Raw genomic sequence first — 8,938 nt, 5'->3', positions numbered from 1 at the left:
AAGAAAACATGCAATGAATATTAGCTTTAAATATTAGAGTGAGTAATAAATTATTCATCCAGACCATTGCTGGAAAAATAAGTGAGGAATTAAGTTTCTACCATCAGAACAACTATCTTACAATTTGCAATGTTTGAAAAAGGGAATGATGCTAAAGATCTCTAATTCTGGCTTCTTACAAATAGAGAGATGAGGGTTGTGTTTACAAAATATAACCGATATTTCTGTTCCTCAGATGTGTGTGTGTGTGTGTGTGTTATCAAAAGTTGAAGGTAATGCCTGAACCCAGAATCTGGTTACTTTGAATGTGGGTCGGCCTCACTAAGCAGTGAAATTTGTATTAAACTTGATAATGTTTGTGGTTATATTAAAAAGTAGAGTGACATTTACGAATTTAACTTTAAATAAATTTAAGGCTGTAGCACACACTCTAATCCCATGGACCAATGAGTCTGAAGGGCTAAATGAGCCTGGGGTTGCAAAAAAGCCAGACTCGACTTAGTGACTAAGTAGCAACAACAATACTTATACAAGTCATATCAACGACTGACTTTGTAAATAAAATCTGGATAAAAATTCCTTCCCTTTCATAAGTGGGTTCTAACACTGTTTACTTAAGTTGACTGCTGCCTCTGCACCAGGGTTTTCTGTGTGGCCATAGGAAGATGGTATTTCCTCTGTATTCTTTCGGGAGAACTGGCAGGTTGGCAGCGGAGGGCTTTCTCAGGCCAGGGTCTGTGGTTTAGGATGTGGCTGGAAGTCTCTGTACCTTATGGAGATAAACAGTGAATGCTGGGTTCCTCCCTGGAGATGTGTTTTGTAAACAATTTCATAGTTCTTTGCAAAGATCATCATACAGTTGGATGGTAAATGATGCTTTTTTCTTTCTTGGTTATTAGTAAGTCAAATCCATCCCTCCAGCCTTCCAGGAAAGAAGCCAAAAACATAGGAGGACAGCGAGATCACAGATACACTGAGTGCGAGCTTCTCATAGCAACATAAACAAAAACTCTGTGTGCTTTTTCTTTGCACTTGGAAAAAAGTCTTTAAATACGTAGTGCATAGATTAATAGATCTAATTCCTGTGCACTTAACGCCCAGAAAAAGAACTTCACATATTAACATGTGGTCATATCTGTTTCAAATCTTTTTTATTTTTACTAACAGAAGTAAAACATTATAAAGTTGAAGTGCTTTTCCCTTTTCTGATCTCATCTCCATATTTCTTCCTTTCCTTAGAGGTAACCACTATCGTAATTTTGGTGAAGCCTAGCAGTCCACATTTTTATATTTCTATAAAATATGCCCTTCTTCAAAAGCAGTACAGAAATGTGGTTGGTACTTTTTGAATTTGCATGAGCCTCATATTCTGCATACAGTTCTCTGAGTTGCTTCTTTCACTCAATGTTAATTTCTGAGTTTAATTTATATTGCTAAATAGATATGTGACATAATTGAGAATATTATACAATTATATTTAATTCACTTTGGTTGCTACATAGCAATTCATTCTAGACTAATAAATTGAGGCTAACACATGCATACCACTCTCCATGTACCAAGCACTGTTCTAAGCGTTCTGTATAATGAATTCACTTTATCCTTATACCTATGAGATAGCTTCTATTGTCTGTTTGATTTTGGCCGTGTCATTAAGCAAGTGGAATCTTAGTTCCCTGACCAGGGATCGAACCTGTGACCATTGAGTGCAAAGTCTTAACCATTGGACTGCCAAGATAGTTGCTACTGTTATTCTCATTATCCAGACAAGAAAACTAAGGCATACAGGGTTAAGTTACTAGCCCAGGGCACTTTCTCTGTTGATGGATATGTAGATTGTTTCCTTTTTTCACCACTATAAACAATGATACAGTGAACATCTTACCTGCTGCTTCTTATATACTAGTTATTATTCTGTGCACAAGAGTTTCTATCGATTAGATACCCAAAACAATTTGGGGGACTTAAAGTATGTACACTGCTGAGTTCAGTGTACATAAAAAACATTTCTTTTTGGCCACACCACGTGGCATGTAGGATCTTAATTCCCTGACCAGGGATCGAACCTGAGCCCTCTGCATTGGCAATGGAGAGTCTTGACCACTGGACCACCAGGAAATCCCACTAAATATTTTCAAGGTCATGTTTGTGTACGTGATCTTGGGCAGCCTTTGCTTTACCAAGCTTCACTTTCTTCCTTTGTATAATAAAACGGGGACATAAGAGCTAGCTTGTACAAGTTGAGGTGGGGATTAAAAGACCTATATGTGGTAAACACTCTATAACTAGTAGCCATGATAATAATAAGAAGTCTAATCAAGGATACACTTTCCAAAGTTAAATGACTTTTAGGCCCAAATCGGACAATTCTTAATCAGCAATAAGAACCTGTTAAACTTTTATATCAAACCACAGCAGACAACCCAGAGGGGGCAAAATGAAGCAGAACCTTGAAATATAGAATTGGGACACTCTGAGCCCCTTGGTGACTGCTGTGTGACCCTAGGCAGATTACTCGACCTTTCTGGGTATCTAGTTCTCCAGATCTCAAGGAAAAAATAATTATAGTTTTTACCCTTGCCACATAAGGTTGCTATGAAGAAACAAAGGTGGGTGGGTGAAGGTGATTTCTTTATGAATTATTGAAAATAAAAGATTTTCAAGATATTGTTTTCTGTACCTTTAGATTTGGCTGGACATCTAGCAATGGTTTTTTTTTTTTTTTTTTTGTTGCCTACCTATCCAAAGTATTTCAGGAAAAAGTATAACTTAACTTTTGAAATTGGTTTTCTGTAGGAGATAAGGGAACACATTCTAATGGTGTGCTAGGGAATTTTTCTAATTACTGTGCCAACTTCAAGTTCGTGAAAAATGCAAAGACTTTGTTTTTCTACATAAACTATTTTAGGTAGTAAAAAGATGAGAGGGAGAGGAAAATACAGAGATAGAACTCTATCCAACCATTGTTTTGCAAACAATTGGTTGCTTGATGGTATTTAATTAGTTGTTTGCAAAACATCTTGCCTGATCAAATTCATTGTCTTCCCTTTGTCTCTCTACCACCGCTGCCAAGATGTTATAACCCCCACCAGTTGTGCTTGAAATTTCTTCAATCAGTTATCGGCTAAATTCAGCTTCTTTTTATGTCAAAAATAGCTCACTGGTAGCCAACTGGCTTCTCTTCAAACTGGTTTGTCTGAGGCTGGAGCCTACCGGAAATGCTCCAGCCCCCACTCCTAGCCGAGCCCCACTGATGTCAGCTGGACTCGGGCCATTTTCATTTGCTAATAAAGCCCCAGAATCCATAGTGAAAGAACTGATGAAAGACGCTGATTGCTGCTGGTTGCCAGGAAACAATGCAACATCTCCTCTGGGGAAGGGAGAAAATCAGAAAGAAACTGAGCCAGGGTCCAAAAGTACTCTTTCAGCCAAGTCCTAATGGAACACTGGTCTTCGCTGATGGCTCAGGTGGTAAAGAATCTGCCTGCCATGCAGGAGACGCAGGTTTGATCCTTGGGTCGGGGAGGATCCCCTGGAGAAGGAGATGGCAACGCACTCCAATATTCTGGCCTGGGAAATCCCCTGGACGGAGGAACGCGGTGGGCTACAGTCCACGGGGTGTCAAGAGTTGGACACAACTTAGCAACTAAACCACCACCACCAAAGGGTATATTGGCTGGCTTGGTTTTCCAAAGATGGTATGGGAAGAACCAGGTTGGAGAGAGAAAGAGAGAGAGAGAGGAAGAAAGAAAGAGAGAGATTGGAAGCAAGTCAATGAAGAAATAGATGTTGTTTATTTGTGTAAATTAGCTAGGGGAAGAATGGAGACTGGGCATTCCTCAAAGAAAGAAAAAGGGGTTTGTATCCTGAAGTAGGATAAGGAAATGGCAATACACTCTGGTGTTCTTACCTGGAAAATGTCATGGACAGAGGAGCCTGGCGGGCTACGGTCCATCGGGTTGCGCAGAGTTGAATATGACCGAAGTGACTTAGCACGCACGCACACACGCACGCATCCTCGGGTGGGATGAGAGGGAGCCTGCTACCTGCAGTGCGTAGGGTAGTTGTATCATGTCAGGCAGAAGTCCTGCTTTGTTGATGTCATTATCTGGAGATTAAGTGCGGTTTAAGGAGGTGTATATGGGTGTCAAGCTGACAAGGTATGGTGTGGGGACTTGGTCCTGAGTTTGTGTGCATTTATATGTTATGAAAATCATTCCTTCCTTAGATTTAGTGCTTATCAAACTCACTTCATGATTTTTGCTGTATCTAAGCTCTCTCAATTCTATTTTTTAAAAAATAGGTATTTCTTTGCTTATGTATTTGGCTGCCCTGGATCTTAGTTGTTGCATGCAAACTCTTAGTTACGGCATGGGGGATCTAATTCCCTGACTAGGGATTGAACCTGGGCCCCCTACACTGGGAGTTCAGAGTCCTAAACACTGGACCACCAGGGAAGTCCCTATTTTCTTTTTCATTCACTTTTCTAGACCTGAATATCCACTCTGGGCTCATTCTAAGCAACGTGAGTTTAGTGGGTTAGTCTTTCTAAAAAATAATGCCCATGAAAATGACTGTAGAAATATTAACCTGTTTTCCCAAAGTTTATCTGGTTATACTTAAAATCACCACAGGAATGGCCAGAGGGTGATGGTTGAAAACAAAGGATTTGGTGTCAGTCAGACCTAAATGAAATCCCGGCTTTAACATTTAGCAGCAGTGTGAGTTTGTCCAAGTTACATTTTGAGCCTCAGTTTTCCCCATCAGTAAAATGGGGATAATCATGTCATCTCTATGGGGTTATTGTGAGAGTTAAATAAGATGAGGCATGTTAAGTGTTTGCTGAACAAGTGCCTGGCACATCGAACTGTCCTCAACAGGTAAGTACAAGTATGTTATAGGCTGAATTGTGTCCTTTAAAAACGCGTATGTTGAATTTCTAACCTCTGGCCTCTCCGCATGTAACTGTATCTGGAGACAAGTCTTTTAAAGAGGTAATTAAGGCAAAATGAGGTCATAGAGGTGAGCCCTAGTCCATTCTGACTGGTGTCCCCATAACAGCAGAGATTAGGGCACACACAAAAACACAGACAGAGGAAAGACCATGAGAAGATCCAGGGAAAACGTGGCCATCTAAAAGCCAAAGAAAGGACTCAGAAGAAACCCAGATCTTGAACTTCCAGCCTCCAGAACTGTGATTTCCATTTCAGTTTCTGCTGTTTAAGCACCCCACACCCACACCAGTCTGTGGTACTTTGCTATGGCAAGCTGAGCAGACTAATATAAAGGATATAGACTGTCTGGTCATGGCAGTCTCCATTTTACAGTCCTGGTGATTAGCCATGTACAGGCATGGATTTAGGCTTTATTTAGATCCAAGATGATGACACACAAACCACAAAAAATAGTAGTGGAAAGTGGGTTGAAGCACGGCCTTCTTGGCAAATTCACAGAAATGTTGTCATCTACAAATGTGGTTATCACACGAGAAGGGTGACTAATCCCCAGTGAGTGTAACTCATCATAATTTTTAGGTAAAGATTTTAGGATTTGGTGAAATGCAGTCATTTTTAATCAGGCTGAACTGTTCTAAATAGTTTCTGGCTCAGATTCATGGTTCAAGATGCTGTTAATGTTGTCAGATGTTTCTAATGGTTTCTCAGGCCTGAGAAATTCATGTTCATCTGAAAATCTTTTATCAGCTACTCTCTCTTGGCAAATGCCATTAACCCCCTTCCCTCATTACCACATGTCCTTCCAATCACCACCTAGACTACTTATATGATTTAGTGAATTCCAAAACACTTCTTAATTATGATTACCAGTCAGTGTCTATATTTTACCCACATGAGCTGTGAACGAAGTTGGCAGGATACAGTGTCAAATACCAGGGATGTTTGATGGTTTGATCCTTCTGGAATCAGTGGTCAATGAAGACTCATGAAGGAGTGTGAACTTGGGCTGGCCCCTCTAAGCCAGAATGAGATGAGAATTTGGATAGGTAGGTAGAAAAAAAGAGAGGCTATTTCAAGCAAGGAGGAGAGGTTGAGGAAAAATCAGAAGGCCTTGTATAGTAACTGTTTTATGTTCATCTTCTTATTAGACTGTGGGTGGGACCATTGAGAGTAGGAACCGGATCATATTTATTTTCATATTCCTGTTGCCAAGCCAAGTGCCTGCAACCTAGTGGTCACAGAACATGGCAGTAATTGTCAGGACCCATGCAGTTCTCAACTGAGTTCACTCAGATGACTGAAGCATAACTCAAAGTGGCTTAAGTGAGAAAAAAAGTAGAAGGAGAGGATTTTATTGGCTCATTGCACTGGAAAGTCTAGGGGTGTGTCAGCTTCAGGCACATGTGTATCAAGGACCTCAACGATGTCTCTTCGTCTTTTGCCTCTGTTTCTCTCTGTTGGACTCATTACTAGATCAGGTATTCCAAGATAGTAGTTACTGGATGCTCTGGGTTTATAACTAACCAGTGCTCACCTTCTCCTTCTCTCTGTATACATATGTTCCATATATATGTTCTTATCCATAAACAGGAACCCATAACAGTATCCATTTCATAGGTGGTTGTGAAGATTAAGTTATAGTTAAAGTAAGTGGCACATTTAGTAAAATGCCTGCTACAATGGCCATACTCAAATCCTTTTCTGCATCTCGAGCTTTGTGTTTGTGTATCGGTATCTCTATTTACCTCTCCGTGTGGACAGATTCCATCCGGTGGCCCAGATGGTAAAGAATCTGCCTGAAATGCAGGAGACCTGAGTTCAACCCCTGGGTTGGGAAGATCCCCTAGAGAAGGGAAGGGCAACCCACTCCAGTATTCTTGCCTGGAGAATTCAATGGACAGAGGAGCCTGGTGGGTTACAGTCCCTAGGGTTGCAAAGAGTCGGACATGATTGAGTGACTAACATGGTCCTGATAATAATGGTTATTAATAGATTCCACCCTTTATTTGCAAGTAAAGACCCACATGATCCTTTGCAGATTAACACTGGAGAGAAAACCAGGGAGAATGCAATTGATACAGAGTTGTCCAAGCCCTCTTTTCATTTGCGGTTGAGCAGCGTAACATTAGAATTTGAGATTCTTGAGGGCAGAGATGTTTACTGATTTTGGTCACTGTTTCAACTTCAGCATGAAGAATAGTTCTGGGCACACAATAGACACTCTGCTAATGTCTTTTGAAATCACAAGCCCCTGCTTGATAGCCCTGGAGATTGGAATAAGATGGGGTTAAAGTACTACATGAATTTCAGGTATAGCTCAAATCTCTTCCAGCTGGTCCAGAGAAATGGATGGAAAAGATGGTCTCAGCTTTAGCCCTCTGGGGCATTAACTAAGTGCCAACATTTGAGCTGAAGTGGGGTGTAAAGGGAACAGCAGTGACTAAAGCTTAGCAAATGTAGTCTCGTGGGTGCCTTGATCTGATTCACTACTTAGGCTTGAAATTACACTCAATTTCCTGCCTTTGTGCTATTCTCTATGTGGTGTGCCAGGCACTCCTCAAGCCTTACTTATAATCCTCGAAATCTCCCTACAAGGTGGGTGTTCACAGTCTCATCACTTGAGAAATAATCTACTGAGGACTGGCTTTTTTTTTTTTTTTTTGCTTTCCATTAAAAGGCCTGAATGCTTTGTTGTGGGTTAAAGGAAACAAGCTTTCTCAGTTCTACACATGGACCACAGAGAGGAAGAGGGATGATTCTCCACACATCTGCTGGCCCTCTGTTGGTGGTGTGCTAAGTGATAAACATGAATATCTTACTTAATCCTCTCAGCAATCCTAGAAGGGAGCTATGAGTAGGTCCATTTCACAGAAGAGGAAAATGAGGCTTAGAGAAGTTTAGTAACTCACTCATGGTCACCCAAGTCCACTAACGCCTTTCACAGGGCATTCAGCTGTGTCACAGAATCCATGGTTGGCACGAGAATGAAAGCAAGTGCCCAGGGCTGCTGAGATATGAGAACTGGACTGCAGCTGGTATGAGCGACCACTTGCCCGACCCTCTGCTCACCCAGATCCAAACAGATGGTAATGACTTCCAGCCAGAATGTGGCCAGAGAGATGAAAGGGCTTAGTTCAGATTTCCCAACCCTTAAGTCAGCCACCTTGACTTTTCAACCATTTTTTAAAAATATAACTTTCTTTATTTATTTGGGTTGTGCTGGGTCTTCGTTGCTGTGCGGGCTTTTCTCTGGTTGTGGTGAGTGGGGGCGGGTTTCTTATCGCAGTGGCTTCCCTTGCTGCAGAGCACAGGCTCCAGGGCCCCCGTCTTCAGTAGTGTGGCACGTGGGCTCAGTTCTTGCGGCTCCCGGGCTCTAGAGCACAGGCTCAGTAGTTGTGCACGGGCTTAGCTGCTCTGCTGCATGTGGGATCTTCCCGGACCAGGGACTTGAACCCGGGTCTCCTGTTTTGGCAGGTGGATTTTTTGCCACTGAGCCACCAGGAAAGCCCTGGACCATTTTTTTTTTAAAGCCTTTCTATTAAATTAATCTTTTTATTTGGCAGCATGGAAAATTTATTTCTTAGTTGCAGCATGGGGGAACTCTTAGTTGTGGCATGTGGAATCTAGTTTTCCAACCAGGGATCGAACCTGGGTCCCCTGTATTGAGAGTATGGAGTCTTAGCCACTGGACGACCAGGGAAGTTCCTGGACCATTCTTTGAGCCGTCTTCAAGATCCAGTGGGAGAGAACCTGTAAGTCAACTCTGAGCAAGATCATCCCCTAGCTTAAAAACTTCCTGGGGGTCTCTTGGTATATTACAGCCCCCAGTGGTTTGCTTTTCCTTTTTAGGGGTGTGGAAGGGGAAATAAGGCTTTTGATATAAATAAATGGAGACTAACATTCTTGTGAAAAGAGGATGTTGTCCTCGTGATCCATACGGGCTGTGCAAACACCTTCCTTTATTGAAATGCAAGTTGCTCCAG

The 8,938-nt window shown here is 41.7% G+C and overlaps 1 non-coding gene across 1 annotated transcript; it reads right to left on the bottom strand.

Annotated features, from left to right (window-relative positions):
* Nucleotides 1–2,045: 2,045 nt before the first annotated feature.
* TRNAG-GCC (transfer RNA glycine (anticodon GCC)) lies at nucleotides 2,046–2,118 on the bottom strand. Its single transcript has one exon. It is a non-coding gene; the product is annotated as a tRNA-Gly (tRNA).
* Nucleotides 2,119–8,938: the final 6,820 nt, after the last annotated feature.

The sequence above is a fragment of the Bos mutus genome, chromosome 17 (assembly GCF_027580195.1).
Source record: "Bos mutus isolate GX-2022 chromosome 17, NWIPB_WYAK_1.1, whole genome shotgun sequence".
NCBI lineage: Eukaryota > Metazoa > Chordata > Mammalia > Artiodactyla > Bovidae > Bos > Bos mutus.
This window is presented reverse-complemented; position numbering and strand designations above follow the sequence as displayed.